The following is a 17,322-nucleotide window of genomic DNA, read 5'->3' as shown; positions in this document are numbered from 1 at the left end:
GAAGAAAATGCCAAACTACTCAGGTATCTCTGCCAAGAAAACCTCAGGAGAGGTCAGAAAGAGTTGGATACAACAGAAAACAACAATGAAATGGAAATGCATGATTTCAGTAGAATGTACTTTTTTATGTCCTGCTGTTTGCATGAAAGTGCTATTTGTTTTTGCGTTTTAGTTCAAAATAAGATTAAATTTTAAAAATCCTAAAAAGAAAAAAAGGACAATATGAGAAAAATATAAAATTAACAGTCACAGTAGTGAATTAGAATGTGATATATTCATCCATAAATCAGCAAGGTGGCAAAATGGATCAGAAAGGAAAATAACAATACGCTGTTTATAAGAAACACAACTGGGACAAGAGGATTCTCACAGTGTAAAAATGAGGGGTTGGAGTACAATTTACTATGCTTTGCAACAAATTCATTCAGAAGAAAAGCAGGGCCAGCAATTAAGTTCAGACAACACTAAAAATGTATGAAGTTAAAAGAAATAAGCAGGGTAACTACGTTGTGCATGCAAGGTCCATATGAACGAAATAACATCTATACTTAATTCATATCCACCACATGACAGAACATCTTAAGTACTTAAAAGTTAACCAAATTGTTAAGGTGAAACTGAACTCAACATGTCCCTTTCAAGACTAGAGAAATTTAACAAAAAGATCAACAAGAAGTATTTTTTAAAAACCTGAATTTTATAAAAGTTAAAATTAAATTGTTATAAGCAATTAAAGAATGAGAAGAGAAAGGAAAATGCATATTTCTCACCTGCACATGGCACCTTTACAAAAATGGATTTTGTAACTTGCGCATAAAAACATCAAACAAATGCAGAAATATTAACTATATTCCTTACTGATCACGATAGAAAATGAAAATCAAAGAATGGCATTTAAAAAACTGAATAATTCAATCCTAAAGAACAGTTGAGTCAAAGAACAAATTATAGGGAGAAAAAAAAGATAAATTTCATAAGAGAAAATGTCAATAATAAGACAACATACCAAAACTTTTGTACCGCAGTCGAGGTAGTAATACTTAGAGAAAAGATCATTGAACTGTGCACTCACCTAAAAAAAGTAAAAAGCAAGAAAAAAAAACCAACACAAAAACTGAAATTCTGAAAAAATCAAAGAAATTAACAAAATGTTTAAAATTGGATTGAAAAATAAAATTAGAAGCTGGTTTTAAAAAACTATTAAAATATGCAATACAGTATCAAACCTGCCTAAAAAGATTGAAGAAAGCAAACTGCCATAATTGAAAATGAAAAAAGAGAATTCAACAAATGAAGAGGAAAGAAAGCACTAGAAACTATTTTGCCCAAGTGCATTTCAAAAGATGATAATTTAAATTAAAAGAACAATTATAAAAAAACACAAACTATCTAGATTAATGGCACAAGAAAGAGAAGTTAAATAACCTAATCTGAAAAAAAGAAATGTTCAAGCATAAAGATAATTCAGAAAGGGAAAGAAAACAGGATCTGATGGCTTTACAAGGTAACTTTATCAAATATTCAAAAAACAATACCTTCCAATACTATACAAACTGCTTACAAAAAGAGGGTAAGAAATGATCCTACCAAAATACCTTCTGAGACAAAAATAGTCCTTAAACCCCTAACTAGAGAGAAATAAAGCAAAGGAAAACAAAAACTATAGACCTAATGAATATTAGTGGTAAAATGCTGAATAAAATTTTAGAAAAGGGGCCATAACAATATATTAAAAAGATTATACTCTATAATAACCAAGTTGAATTTATTCTAGGAATGAAGTGTTGTTCAATATTAGGAAAACAATAAGCAGAACAGACCATAATAATAACAAAATAACAAAAATCACAGGAATCACTATATGAATAAAAAGCTTATAACAAAACACAGCACTCACTTCTGGTTTTAAAAATAACATTTTAAAACATAATATTAAAAGGACTATTATTTAATATGGTCAATCGTATCCAAAATTAAGAGCTAGCATTATCTTTAATGGAGAAACAATACAGGCTTTTCCATTAAGATCTGGATAAAGGAAGGATATCTAATTACCATCTATTATTTGATATAGTTCTAGAAATGTTAGCTAAGCAAGCAAAAGGAAATGGAGTAGGGACTTTATGATTTCACTAACACAGAGAACTTCCAAATGAAGAAACTTCCCTGACCAATACAGATCAGCAATTTCTCTGCAATTTATGGTCAGAGTTGCCTAGAGCAGGGAGAAGTTAACCGACTTGCCCATGATGATAAAACCTTTATGTGTTAGAGGTAGGACTTGAAACCAGGTCTCACTATAGCCATAAAACAATAAAACTGAGAGAATAAGCATATACAAACAAGCAGACAAAATTATCACTTTTTACAGGAACTGTGATGATTTACTTGGAGAAGCATACTCAATGAAACAATTCGTAACTTAAGCAAAGTAGCAAGATATAAAATAAACTCATTAAATAATAAGCCTTTCTGCATATCACCAATAACAACCAACAGAAATAGGGAGAGAAATTACCTTAAAAATATCTACAGACTATATAAAATATTTGAAAGTCTACCAAATGATAGGGCATAGGCTCTGGGAACCCCCTTGAACTCTCCTTGAATCTTCCCACTTGATCTAAGGCCATAAACCTTCCCTTGTCACTATGGCCAAATCTGTTACTCTTAACTTAGCCTAGCCCTCCATAGTCTGTCATCTCCAGGTGGCCTTCAGCTTCTTCCCACCCTTAATCCCATTCTCTAGGTTCTAGGAGTGGGATTAGTCAGGCTCATCAAGACCCTCCTTAGACCCCTCCTCCCATCACCCCAGACTACTTGGCCACCCCTAGTTCCCTCCCACAGTCTTTCTGTATATAAGATCCATCTTGCCTCCATGACAATGTTCAGATTCATTCTCGTCAATACAAGGGGCATAAAGGCTCAGATTCAATCTGGCCCCCTGGCATTAAGCTACACAAATGCTCAGATTCATTATGTCTACCCAGTGTGGCAGAGCTTTAAATAAACTTTGTTTTACTCTGGCTGAAAGAAGGCTTGCATCGAATTCATTCAGGCAGGACGCACATGTTGTTATTTCGCGGTCCCAGCACCCCTAAACCTCAACACTACCAAGAGACACATAGGAATTACATAAATTCAACTACAAAACACTTCTTACAGAAACAGATTTGAAAATAACTGGGAATGATATTAACTGCTTGTGCTTAGGCCATGCCAATATAATAAACATGACAATGCTACCTAAATTAAGTAACTTGATGTCATACCAATCAAACCAAAGCATTATTTTATGTAACTAGAAAAAGCAATAACAATTCACCTGGAGGAACAAAAGATCAAGACTCTCCAGGGGAATAATTTTTTAAAGTGAGAAAGGAAGGTAAGGTGGCCTAGCAGTACCAGGTGTCAAACTATACTAGAGAGTAATAATCATCAAAAATATTTGATACCGGCTAAAAAAAAGTTGATGTGAGACGTATTAGATACACAAAATCCAGAATCAGAGAAATTTTGGACAGTGCTAAATAAAGAACCACAACTACAAAATAAGGATAGCAAATACAGCTGGGAAAAAAGGAAAGCAGTCGGAGAGAAATTAGGTTTAGACCATCATCTCACACCAAATACATACTACAATATGAATACAAAGCCAAAATATAAAATATCACATTGTAAACAAATTAGAGAACTAGAGAAGATACCTTTCTTTCACAATAATGGAGGGGGAAATACTTCTTGACCAAACAAGGAACAAAGAGGATCACAGGAGATAAAATATGTAATTTTACATAAATAAAATTGAAATGCTTTTGCACAAACAAAATCAATGGAGTTTAAATGATAAAGGAACAGTTAAAATGAGAAAAAAAAATCTTTACAGGAAACTTCTCTGGTTTAGGTCTACTATCCAAGATACGCAGGGCATTGATTTTAAATTTTAATAACCTAAAACTGCACACTTTTGGGGCCTTTATATAAGAACAAGCACCATTGTCAAAAATATGAACAAATAGTTCTCCAAAAAAAACCAAATTGCCAACAACTATACTGAAAAATGCTCAAAATCACTAAGCAATGTAAATTCAAACAGTTCTAAGGTTGTATCTCACACCCATCAGACTACTAAGGATTACAAAAAAGGAAAATTGTTAACAGGGGATTCAAGAAGACAAACAGATTCATTCACTATTAGTGGAGCTGTGAAATGGTCCAGTATTTTGGAAGGCAATTTGGAACTATACCCAAAAAATAACTAAAGTGTTTAATACCCCTACTGGGATTATATCCAGAGATCAAAGAGAGAAAGGGTCTACATGGTTTTTTTTTTTTAATGTATACAGAACATTTTGTTTCAGCAAAGACCTGCAAAGTGGGTAAACTGGAAAAATGGATAAGCATATTATGATACATGAATGTGACAGAAATTATCATTTATATAGCACCTACTATTTACCAGGCTTTGTACTAATCACTTTACAATATTATCTCATTTGATCCTCAGAACTCTGGGAGGTAGGTACTATTATTATCCCTATTTTACAGCTGGGGAAACTGAGGCAAATGGAAGTTAAGTGACTTACTCAAGGTCACACAGCTAGCAAATGCCTGAGGCACAATCTGAACTCAGGACTTCCTGACTGCAGACCCATATACTGACTAAATGCCTCAATTACTGTTCTATTTAAAAAATATTCTAAAGTCCTAGAACCCTAGGGATGACTTCAGAAGACTGATGAATCACACTTCCCACCTCTTGACAGAGCCTAAAGACACAGAATAACAAAAACATTTTCTGACAGGGCCAATACATCAATTTGTTTTGGTTGGATCGTATTTATTACAAAGAAGGAGTTAATTTTTTGAGGGGAAAAATGCAGAGAAAAGGTTTAATAATAGTGATGCCCCTCAAAAAAGGAAGCATTGATTTGACAATTGTAAAACAGAGGAGTAGAAAGTGTAGAAAGAGACAATGATAAGCAGAACAGCATTAGGATTACTGTGTTGAATTACTATAAACTTAAAAACTATAAAATTCTCTTTTTCTCTTCTTTGAATATGGAAATGATCATGTCTGTTGCGTAATAGCATCGACCTCACAAAGTGGATGGGATTTTCAAATAAGGCAATGTATATGAAATCCTGTGCAAGTCAGAGCAGTATTAGTAGCTACTAACAAAAGATCCTACCATAAATAAGTCTATATTTACATACTATGATATGCGTTTTACTTCCTCTAACTTTATGATTATAAATTTTATATAAAACAAATTCCATTTGTATTTTCAATGTTCACTGCAAAAAATGAGCATTTTCAGTTTATATAATACTCCAAACAAAACACAGAACACCAGCTAACTAAAGTTTTAATCTACTTTATACAAATACATTTACAATAGGTATTAATGTTTATTATTTAATGTCCAGGAAATTTAGTGTTTAAGTTCTAAATATATTCATTTAGTGAAGCTTCTTGCTTCGATAATTGAAAAAAAATCCCTTCAGCAAGTTACTTTAGCAGAATTTAAATTACTGGATAGAGGCAAATGGTGGGGCTTTCCCATTTGGTCTGACAGACTTACCTACTGAGAACTTGCTAAATTTCAAATCTGTGTCAGAATGCTGATACCTAATATAAGTATTCTGTATGCATTTATTCCTATAGAGTATTTATAAAGCCCAACATATCTGGACATTTTTCAAATGTTTACTATCAATTAAATGAGACTTATAAACTCTTAGATCTCAGCTTGTGTTCATCTCCTATCTCTTACCAGATGGCAGATTATGACAGGGCTCTTTAGCCCTTGGCAAAATATAGGACTAAACAAAACCATAATTAGATATTATCAGCCTGCCAAAAAGGGGACAGAGGTACAGTATATAATCCTTGTTATCAGTGATACAGACGAGATTTAGTGTTGGAAAGATCCTTAATGATAATCTAGTCTAACACCCTCATTTTATAAAATAGGAAACTAAGGCCCAAGCAGTGATTAGTGTTTCACTGATTGATTGAACTGAAAATGTGGGACGTCAGAGAGTTCAAAAGGTAAAAGGTTGAGCAATATTATAGTACTTTAAATTATCCAAACTAAAAGTCACAGAAATAAAAATTATGCAATCTTGAAACTGAAACCTGATGTACAGTGAATAATTAGAAGCAGTATAAGTGAATACGAGATTAAAATTCTTGTGGTAGAGCTTGTAGAACATGTAGGGGACATAATCCCTCCCTCCAAGCCAAACTCTACGTGTGTCTCGATCTATGAAAAGCGTTCCTTTCCCTTCCCTTGTAGTTTAAGTCATGAAAGGAGTGCAGAAGATAGGTACACAGAAAAAACAAGCCTTGCATCTGTGTGGGGAACTTGCAGTTTGCAAACTCCTTCCAATGACACAATCACAACGAGGCATTAAAGTGACTCCCATGGTGACAGAACCAGCAGATACTAGAAGCATGACTTGATCCCAGGTCCTCCTCGCTCCAAGGCCAGTTTCTATCTCTGCCATGCTACCTCTCACTATTAACAAATACAAAGACAGACACAGACACAGACACATAAACACATGCACACTGAAGTTGCCCAAGATCCCCATGGTCCTTGGGAAATGAAGAATAGGGAAAATGTCTCACGAACTCTGGAGCTAAAGACTTGTTGGGTACTGTATTTTTAGGCCAGATCTTCAGTTCCATTCATTCTTTTAAATCATTCCACTAATATTTATCAAGCTCATATTACAAGGAGGGCCCTGCCCTGGGAGGAAGAGAAAGTTTAGACAAAACAAGATCACTACACCCTTACTGTACTATGAGTAAAAGGATAAGATACAAACACAAATAATTATAATACACAACATTATGTGATGGTCCTGAGATAGTAAATTCAGCACATGCTGGGCAGAAGATTCTCTACTATCAAGAAACTTACAGATAAGAGAAAGAAGAGTTTAAAGAATAGTACTGTATTGTGTTTATGTTTTAACGCCTTTCTCTCCCACATTTTTGAATAGCTCACAGTTATGTAATATTTCTTACACTTTACAAAACATTTCCCTCCTACTCACCCAATAGCCTTGAGAAGTGGTGAGTAAAAATACTATTGGGACATTCTGGGAACTTATTTTCAATCTAGCACTTATTACATTCTTATAATATTGTATAACTGTTTCCCTTCTAATTCAAGGTTTTTCAACAAGATTACAAGTGCCTTGAGGGCCTGATCCTGTCATATTTTGTGAGATACTACTATGAGTCACTGAAGTGTTGAATGATTCATTTCTCAACAGAACGGATTCGGTAAATGTAGATATCATCAGGTACCTTAAATACTAGGAAATAAATACATAATAAACAAATCCAATATTCAACTATCGTGAATTGTAAACAATATGACATGCTACAATAGTATAGAAAGAGTCAGTGGCAATTTATACCACTTAAATTATAAAATACTCTATACCTGCAGACATACTTGCAAATTTTAATAAGGAAATAGTTAAAACAAAGACCTAGTTTCTCCCTGCTTCAATATTTCAGATTACTCTTTCAATGTACTTTTCTGCTAATTCTATTTTTCAAATTTTCAACCCCTCCATCAAAGATTAGAATTCAAGTTCTTTAGTCAGTCAAAAAGCATATATTAAGTACTGTGCGCCGGACACTGTGCTAATCACTGAGGACACAAAGAAAGGCAAAAAAAGTCTCTGATCTCAAGCTCACAGTCTAATGGAGGAGACAACATTCAAACAACTATGTACAAAAAAGTATATACAAAATTATATTCCAGGCATTGGAGATTGATTTTCTGGAGATTGACTTTTAGCCAGAAGAAGAAACAGCAAGGACATTGGGGGGTGGGGGAGGAGACACGCTGATTACACATTCTATAGAGTATAAAAATATCCTCTATAGAGTAGAATAATGATCCTGAAAAGGAAGGCTGAACCCAGTTGAGAAGGAGTTTTACAGGTCAAAAAGAGTTTATATATGACCTTCGAGGCAACTGGGAAACACTGGAGCTTTTTGAACAGGAAAATGACAAGGTCAGATCTGTGTTCTAGGAACATCACTTGAGCAGCTGTGTTACTTAAGTAGTAACACTTTAGGAGGCCTACTGAAACAGCTCAGGTGAGAGAAGATTAGGGACTCAAGGAGCCTGGCAGCCTTCAGTGGACAGGAAACTCATAAAAAAATGTCATAGAGGCAGAACTGCCAGGACAGGACAATTCACCACATGTGAAAAACAATGTAAGAATGAAATTTCTCTCCAGGAGCTAACCAGGTTGTAGAGAGTACATCTGAGAGAAGAGTATGGGGCTTAAGATAGAGCTGGAAGATACACCTGCACTTAAGGCACCCATCTAAACAATTCACCAAGCAAGTTAAAAGGAGAACTAGGGGAGAATAAGAAACCCCAAAGAGGTGAGGGTTTACAGAAGTAATAAGTGTCAAGTCAACAGAAGTTGAGAATAAGGACTGAGGAAAAAAAATCAGATTTCTCAATTAAGGTAATGTTGGTAATTTGAGAGAGAAGAGTTTTAGTTGAATGTGAGATCAAAAAGCCATCTTTGCAAAAGCCTATAAAGGAGACAATTTGGAGGCAAGGAATATAAACAGCTTTTTCTAGGCTGACTGAAAAAGAAAAGAGAGATACAGGATGATAGTTTCACCAGATGGTGGAGTAGAGCACTCTTTTAAGGGAAGAGGAAGAACTGAGACATGTTTGAAGATAGGAACTTGACATCTGAATTAAATTTATGGTAGCAAATTACACATTTTATACATTGAACCAATAGCAAAAGGGAAATAAGTTGCCCTATAGGCAAATTTTATACCAAAAAAGTTGGCATGCTGCTGCTACATATACACAAATCACCATGTTTCTTGTGGCAAGGGGAAAAAAGGACCAGAAAAAAAGTATGGTTTTGTTGTACAAGGATTTAATTCATACAATGTAACATTCTCAGACACCAGATCCTCTGCTCTGAAAACCAGTTTGACACTAACATCAAACTCCTAAGCAACAAGACCTATGTTATATCCATACTCTCATATGTATTTTTGTAGCTATTGTAACCTACCATATCCCAAGAACACTAACTGAATAATTTCTTTTAATCTAATCCACCTAATCTACAGAGTTCAGAAATAGTCTAAAGGATGATGAATTTCTCATAGGTTTCAGAAATCTTAGCTTAAAACCAGTTACATTAAAAGAAATATACTATAACTGGAAAGTATGTATCTAAATGAATGTTACCCTTGTTCAGCCATTGCTGGATGAATTTGTGAATTCTTTTGGAATTGTCTTGGAAGTTTATGGTATGGTATTTTAAATATCCTCAATGGTAACAAATCATATTGTGAGTTTAACCTGTATGTTCTTAGGCATGTCACCATTTCTACAGGCCTCAATTTCCTGATCTGTAAAAAGAAGGGACAGGTATAAATGAACTCTGAGGTCTCTTTCAATTCTCTGATCCAGACAAAATTTGATTCTAAGCAAAATAACAAAATTTCTACTCTGACTTCAGAGTCTGATTTTCTTCTGTATAAGGAAAATGACAATTTTAAGTACTAACCATATTTATAACCAATATGCACATACCAACAAGAAGGCATTTTCTCTGACCACACCTTTGCAATTTCTTATACATTGACCACCACCCACCACCCCCTTCCTCAACATTGCCTCCTCTCTAGCATTGCTTTCTCAGGAATTCTCCGGATAATTATCTACCTCCTTTCCACTAACTATGCATGTTCCCCTAAGGCTCTGTCCTAGGCCTTTCTCCACATTTCAATTGATTTATCTAAACAATCTTTTCAGGTCCTTAGATTCAATTATCTCTATGCATACACCTCCCAAAACTATTGCAACCCTAGTATTTCACCAGAATGCTAATCCCCCAAAACAAAGTGCTTTCTGGAACAGTCTACTTCAAAGTCTCACAGACCTCTCAAATTCAACATGTCCAAAACAGAACTTATTATCTTCTAAAATCTCCACTTCAGGGTCAGCTAGCCAGGCAGTTGATAGAGCACTGGCTCTGGAGTTAGGAGAACATGAGTTCAAATGTGGGACTCAGACGCTCAACATTTACTAGCTGTGTAACCCCCAAAATACCCCCCTACACACAAAAAAATCTAAAACCACCATTTCCACAAAATCCCCTATTTCAATTGACAGTAACAATATGTTTTTATTTATCCAACATTAAGACCTCGGGCTCATTCTAGAGTTTTCCCTCCCTGACCATCCTTTATGCAAACAACTCCCAAGTATTATTGATCCTATCTCAGGACACAACTCTAAAAGATTCCCTTCTCTTCACTCACCCGACCATGATTCTAGTCTGGGGCATCAATCTCACCTGCTCTGGACTTAGTGTAATTGATTCCCAATTGGCTCCTTGTGATCAGGGACTACTTTTTCAGTTTTTCTGCCTTTTTTTGTATCCCCAATACAAGTGCCTGGCACATAGTAGGTAAATAATAAATGTTTCTTGACTGTTCTTCATCCAGCTTCTCCCCTCTCCAATTTATCTACTCTGCACTTCAGCCAAAATAAAAGCAGAGGTATGACTTTGTCACTGCTGTACTCAAAAAATCTTCAGTGTCTTCCCTATTTTGTCTAAGGTAAAACACAAAACTTCTTCAATTCAAGACCCTTCAAAATTGGGCCTCACACTATCTTTCTATTACTATGCCTTAAGGAACTGAGTTACAGCCAAACTGGCCTACATAGTTATCCTTTCTTTCCTGCCTCTGTGCCCCCCACACCTAGAATATGATAAACTCTTAGAATCTTTAGCTTCTCCACTGAGATGCTAGTTCCTTTAAGGAGCTAATCCTGATCCTACCACACACCCATCAAGTTGTGTTCTCTCTCACCACAAATTCCTAACATTATCTATTTTCATTTTACATTCGCCTAGTAGAATGTAAGTTTCTTGAGGACAAGATTTTTTTAAATATTTGAATCTGCAGTCATAACTCAGTGCCTTCATATAGGTGCTTTAAAAAGGTCTGCTGAGTTGAGCTGAGAAAAAATTTCAACAACTGAAAAATATTTGCTCTTTAAGACTATAAATTTTAAAAAAGACCATCACAAAATTAGTTTTTTGAACTGAGATCTATGATGACCAAATGGAAAGGTAAATCTTGTGGTTCTAAGTCCCAAACTTGCTTAATTAATAATATGTATTTTCACTAATTTTTATTACCTGCTTCATCAGAATGCTGTAAAGATTACCAAAAAAGTCCTTTTAAAAAGCGAATATGATAAAATATTCTAGAACAAACCTGTTAGGCGGGGGAACTGGAACTTCTTAAATAACTAGTGCAATACAGTCAATAAACCAACCTTATTTGGATTTTTGGTGGGGTTTTAGCTTTTGTTTAAAACTTATACTGTCTTCTAACAACTACAAACCAACCATTATGAATCAGATCCTTGTAGTTTCTAACCCTTGATCTAGAGTTGGAAGGAACCTTAAAAGTCCTGAAATCCAACTCCCTCGTTTTACAGATAATGTAACTGAGGACCAGAGAGGTTAATCCACTTTTTCAAGGCAGCACAAGTAGCCAGTGCCAGAAGTGGGATTTGGACTCTGGTCTCATGACTCCAAATTAAGCAGTCCTTCAGTGATCCTTTCACTGCTTCACTATGGTTTCAATATTAAAATATGTATAACTGTTTTCATACAGAGCAGAAAATTTAGTCACGGTTTTAAAAAATAAAGCCAAATTACAGCAGGTGCAACGGAGAAAACTTTCATATAAAATGCATCTAAGTAGCCTCAAAAAGAAACTGAATCCGAGACACCCGACACAAGTTGACAAACTGCAAGCACTAGCCAACCCTTCAGGGGCAGAGTTTTATAAATGAACTGAGCGTTAAGAATGATAAAATGGGAGGGGTCGGGGAGTTCATCTAATATCGAAAAGTTTCCCATGCCTACCCAGGGAGGAGCCTAATCAAAGATCCCCACATACAACCAAAAAAACCAACTCCACGAAAAAGCCGGGGGACCGGGGGGGGGGGGGGGGCCCGGCAACAACAACTCCATATTGGGTTTGCCAGGAGTATTGCTAGGGCTGGTTACACTGGCTGAAGTAAACAATCCAGCTTCAGCCAAAAGTACCAAAGTGCCGGTCTCCAACCTCCACCTCCCCACTTTTTTCATGCTGTCAGGTATGCTAAGTGGGCCAGTGGAGGAGGGGGAAAAATAAAATAGGACATTCCAGGAAGGAGGCTGGGAAGGTAAAAAACGAAAGGTAGGACGGAATGGGACTCTGCAGTGTCATATGCAAGTTCAGTCTGTCGAACCAGGGCATTCCCTCATCATGGTTCTAGTGGGGTAAAAGAAGGGAGCAGGAGCTCTTAAGAGCTCTAGGAGCCTAGGCTCCCAGACCCAAGAATCGGAAAAGCCCTCAGGGGCCATGTAGTCCAACCTTCACCAGCACAAGGAAGCATCATCTATACCATCCCTGACATGTGCTCATTCCATCCACTGGGATCTCTACAGAGATCGGGAACCTACCCACAGGTAGCACCCATTCTACTGTTGTCCACCCCCGCCCTCATTTTAGAGACTGAGGAAACTGAGGCCCAGAAAAAAGCGATTACGCCGGGTCCACCTGGGGCCTGAGGAGGCCGAACCTCCAGCCTCCTCCGGCTAAAAGGAGGACACCGGGGGCCGGCCCCGCACCGCCACCTCCTCCCAGACCTCAGACTCTACGGGAGCAACCCACGCCCCCTCGGGGAAATTCGGGCCAGGGGCTGCAAGAAAAGCTAGGACAGGGAGAGGAAGTCCCGACTGTCAACTCCTCTCTCAGTCCTCTCTCCCCCTCAATCGCGACTGTCGCGATAGCAGACATTGATGCTCACCTGGATCCACCAACCCTCCCTCCCACCGCACTCCATCCTCTCTCCACCCCCCACCATTTCCCCTTGGCCGACAGGAACCCTCAGCCTCCACCCCAGCATCCCCAGGGAGCAGTGGAGCAGTTGTGGGGAGCGAGACGTCCGGCCGCGGGGGCCTCCTCCATGGCCGCGGCGTCATCCCCTCCCCGGCCTCCCCACCTCCCCGCCCCGGCCAGAGCAGTTACCTGGGCGCGCGGGCACGGCGGGAGAGGTGGGGGAGGGGCCGGGACCCCCAAGAAGGAGAAGGAAGAGGAGTGAGGAAGGTCGCCTACCGGCTCAGGGGGGAGGGGGGAGGTTTGTATGACTTGTTGTTCCGCACAGGGTGACAGCTGTTTCCTGCGCAGGCGCGCCGGGCCCCCCCACCACCACCACCGCAAGCCAAATCTCGCTCGCTGGTTCTTACACACCGAAGGGCGGGGGAAGGGGAGGGGAAAGAGATGGAGTGGGAGGGGGAAGGAGCGCGCAGCCCTTGCCACCCACACACACATACACATACGCATACATAAATACACAGGCTTGTCTTCTCGGGGATACGAGAGCGCGCGCGCGCGCGCACGCAGATGGTGCGGGGGTCACGTGACCGGCCCTGTCTGGGCAGCTAGGTGGAGAGGTCACGTGGCCGGCCCACCCGCACCGGGCACAGCGCTAAGGGCGGCGCTAGTGAGCCGGTGGTTCACATGACCCTCGCAAATCGGTAGTTTTCTTGCACTTTCCCTCCCTCACCCGCAAATTTCTTTCACTCCTACCCAGAAGCCTCACCAGTCCCATTCCTGGCCCCTTCGGGGCAAGACGGGGCAAGAAGAGGTGGGCAGTGAGAGGGCCCTGGGGTGCTGCACGTCAGCAATGGTGGAGGCCCCCTCCAGAGCAGACCAGAGTAACAGTCTTCAGACCACGCGTCACAATAATAACCTACGGCGTGACCCTATTGGCTGCCGATTTGTGACGTCAGAGCCGGTGCAACTTCATCTAGGCTTCTGAAAGACCCTTCTGAGTGACCGCTCAGGTGGGGGCGGAGTCACATATGTAATTTCTATTGCGGCTATTTCGCCTAATCGTCCAGTCTGGGCGTCTTGAAAGAGGATTAGACCTGTTCCGCTTGGCCCGTCTTGGCAGAGCAAAGGTCTTCAAGGTCAAAGGACTTAGGTTCCACGTTAAGTCGCAAGTCACTTTTAGTGTGGTCAGATCCTATAATGGCCTGCCTCAGGAAGTCAGCATTCAACAAGCACTTATTAGGCGCCTGCTTAATGTGCCAGAAACTGTGCTAATAATATCTCTGGAGAGACAAAGAAAAGATGTGGTGGTAGGTTCCGGCTGAGGTGGTACGACCTGTTGTCAAGGGTTTTTATAATACAAGGAAATGTGTTTTTTTCTTTTCAGATATGGTTTGGACTATGTAACCTTTGAGTTCCAACTCCGGGATTTGGGGGTGCATTGCAATTTATGATCCAAATGAAAGGAGGGCATCAGACCTCAAAAAGAACCTTAATGGGGAGAAGTGGAAAGTCATGGTTTCCCTGTGCAAGAATTCCCATATGCAACAATCATTCAGTGAACTTCGGGGGCAAGACCAATGACACCTTTTTTTAAAATGTAGCATTTGCTTCGGGGAAGTGGGCACTCTGGTTACATTGTTGACAATAACAACTAGTGCAAAGTTTTTGGAGGGCCATCTGGAAATAAACATGAAGTCATAAAACTATTCTTACCCTTTGAACCAGTGATCCCGTGGTTGGAGAAATGTATGAAGAAATTGCTCAAAGAAAAAAAATATGTAGAAATGTTTATTTGTACAGGGACATGCACCAAGTGTTTTGGAAACAGTTCAATAAATTATTACGTGAATTTTGTAAAACACAGCAAAATAATTGTGAATACAGAGAAACATGAGAAAACCTATATGAAGGGATGATGCACAGAGCCCACATGTTAAATGCAGCCATATTAAAAACAAAGGAAACACTAAATACAGATTCAATAATGTTATTGTTTTGCTAGAATTCCCAATTTTTTTTCTTACATTTAAGATTTTTTACGTGGAAACTTTATTCCACATATGACTGTTTGATATTTGTTACAAATATTTGTAATAGTTTAAATTTTTTTTTTAATTTAAAAGATTGTATATTGTTAGAAGCAGAATTACAAATGATTCTCGAGGGTGAGTATGCTCTCATTCTATTATGTTGTAAACTCTTGGACTTCCTCCAGAGTTGGGTGGCTGCTGTACTCTAAAATGAAGAAAACTTAGAAGTAACCCTTGTGGGAAGCTCAGTCTGAGAAATTTTCATAGTCTTTGGTACTGAAGAAAACTGCTTGATCTAAAAACTGTAAATGAAAGTAAACTACAGATGCCCTGTAATTCACAAGAGTTATCAGTTTTGCTAAAGCTCCTCTTTTCACCATACTAGGTCCAACCTTTTCATTGTGTCAGTAAGAACTGAGCATGGGAACCAGGGAACTAATGGAGCTTTAAAAAAAGAAGAATAAAAGTTGTCAGAAATATTCCTAGCAATTCTTACCTTAAAGTTTTATGGTTGGGCTTCCTCACTGAGGCAAAACTGCACTGGGAAGAGAAGCGGTACCAGAAAGAGCATTATATCCTGCACCAAAACACCTGGGTTCTAATACCAGGTGTGCTCTCTACTAGCTGGATGATCTCCAACAAATTTCTTAATTTCTTTGTACCTGTTTCCTGCAGATATAATAATATCTCCACTGTCTGTCTAACTCTGGTTTTGGTGATGAAAGGAGATTTGCATCTTTTATTTTTCTGATGGTTTTTCAGTTCTTAAGGCTGATGAGAATTGCCATGTTTTCCATCTTTAATTAACGCCTTAATAAAAGTGTTTCAAATTTGGTGTGGTGAAAAGAGCATTAGCCTTTAGACCTGAGTTCAAATACTAGCTATGTGATGCTGTGAAAATACATCACTTAACTTTTCTATGTGATGCAAAATATTTACAAATAGCTAAAGCCAACATTCCCAAATAATTATTATATAAATTAGCTCCCTTTAAAAACAAAGTATCTGATAAGGGTGACAGTTGAGAAAAATAAATTAAATTACCCCCACCCTATTTAAAGTAAGTGATAAAATGCTATACCATAATATCCTAACCAGTGAAGAAGACGTATCAATCAATCAATCTTAGGCTTTAAAGGAAGTACAGAAAAAAAAAGTACTTGCTTGATCAAATAGAATTATGTAGACCAGGAAGAGTGATCAGATTGGCTGAAAAAAATTGGTAACGGCCCCCCTGGGGCCTATATGAAACAAGAAAACTAGTTCAGAAACCCAAGAGATTCCCACAAGCGAAGAGGAAGAAAGCCTTCCAGCTAAAGGTATTGGTGGGGGTTTGGAGAGGGAAGGAACAGAGTCATGGTTCTTGGCTTAGCTAGGTCTTGGTATCTACCATCTGAGCCCCCTTGACAGAATTGGGGGAGGGAGTTTAGAGCCAACTATTCTTACTAAACCACTTTAGTAAAATACCCCTATCTCAAAGCTACTTAAGTATGATTGATTAATTAGTCATCATAATGGGAAGACCACTGATGTGAACTGCTGAGCTATAGAACTAAAAATCCCTCTTCCCCTCAAGACTACCCTTAGAAGCTTGATAGCTAGCCTTAATATGGGGGCTAGACCTGTCAGAAAGTGGAACTTAGTAAAGTCACTTCAAAGCAAGAGGTTAGTCCATTGAGAGGTATCGTGGTCCTATTGGATCAAGCAAGACCTGCCCTTAAATAGTCAGATCTTCTAGGACTTAAAGCTTATCTAACAGTATCTTTTACACTGTTGGCATTGTCTTCATGAATCCAGAAGTACCTCCATGCCATGGTGAGGCATCAGAAAGAGGACTTTAAGACAGAAAGAATCAAGACTATTACCTAAAAAAAGATAGCCTAACTTTTGGCCTAATCTTCTTCAAAAATAAACAAATGTGTCACCTTCCTGAAGAAATGAGAAAGTTTATAACCGTATATGTCGTTTTCATTTTCACTGCTGTATTTCTATAGGATAAGAATCCATTCATGGCATGTAGGCACAAATGTGAAGTGGAAGGCAGCTTTATTTATTTCTATTTTTTTAATTTCCTAATTTTAATTTAAGGTAATGAGACAAGCAAGGATCAATACTTTAATCTCCTCGAAGGAAGATAATTAAAAAAACAGAAAAACTATATCCTCAATTCTGGTTTGTTTGGTTTTTTTTTTTACTTTTAGTGATATGGATGTGTCTGTGAAGGAATTTCATGTTGTTTTGTCTCTATAGTCTTCTGTCCAGCATGTGAATGTTTTGAAAATGTCTAAAAAATTATATTGATTTCAATAAACCTAAAAGGAAGAATGAACACATTTTTACTCATGGACAAAGGCAAGAGAAACAGGC

General features: G+C 38.2%; 1 protein-coding gene across 3 annotated transcripts in view; it reads right to left on the bottom strand.

The window, feature by feature from the left end:
• Positions 1–13,490, bottom strand: part of KDM4C (lysine demethylase 4C) — a 507,818-nt gene extending 494,328 nt beyond the window's left edge. Inside the window, exon 1 of one of the 3 annotated variants that reach the window (XM_036737952.1) lies at positions 13,435–13,490. The gene's annotated coding sequence lies outside the window, so the exon portion shown is untranslated. Of the gene's footprint in view, positions 1–13,117; positions 13,238–13,434 lie in introns of those variants that run through there. The other 2 variants (XM_036737951.1, XM_036737950.1) reach the window with 2 other exon arrangements.
• Between the last annotated feature and the right edge of the window lie 3,832 nt (positions 13,491–17,322).

This window comes from Trichosurus vulpecula, chromosome 9 (assembly GCF_011100635.1).
Source record: "Trichosurus vulpecula isolate mTriVul1 chromosome 9, mTriVul1.pri, whole genome shotgun sequence".
Lineage (NCBI taxonomy): Eukaryota > Metazoa > Chordata > Mammalia > Diprotodontia > Phalangeridae > Trichosurus > Trichosurus vulpecula.
This window is presented reverse-complemented; position numbering and strand designations above follow the sequence as displayed.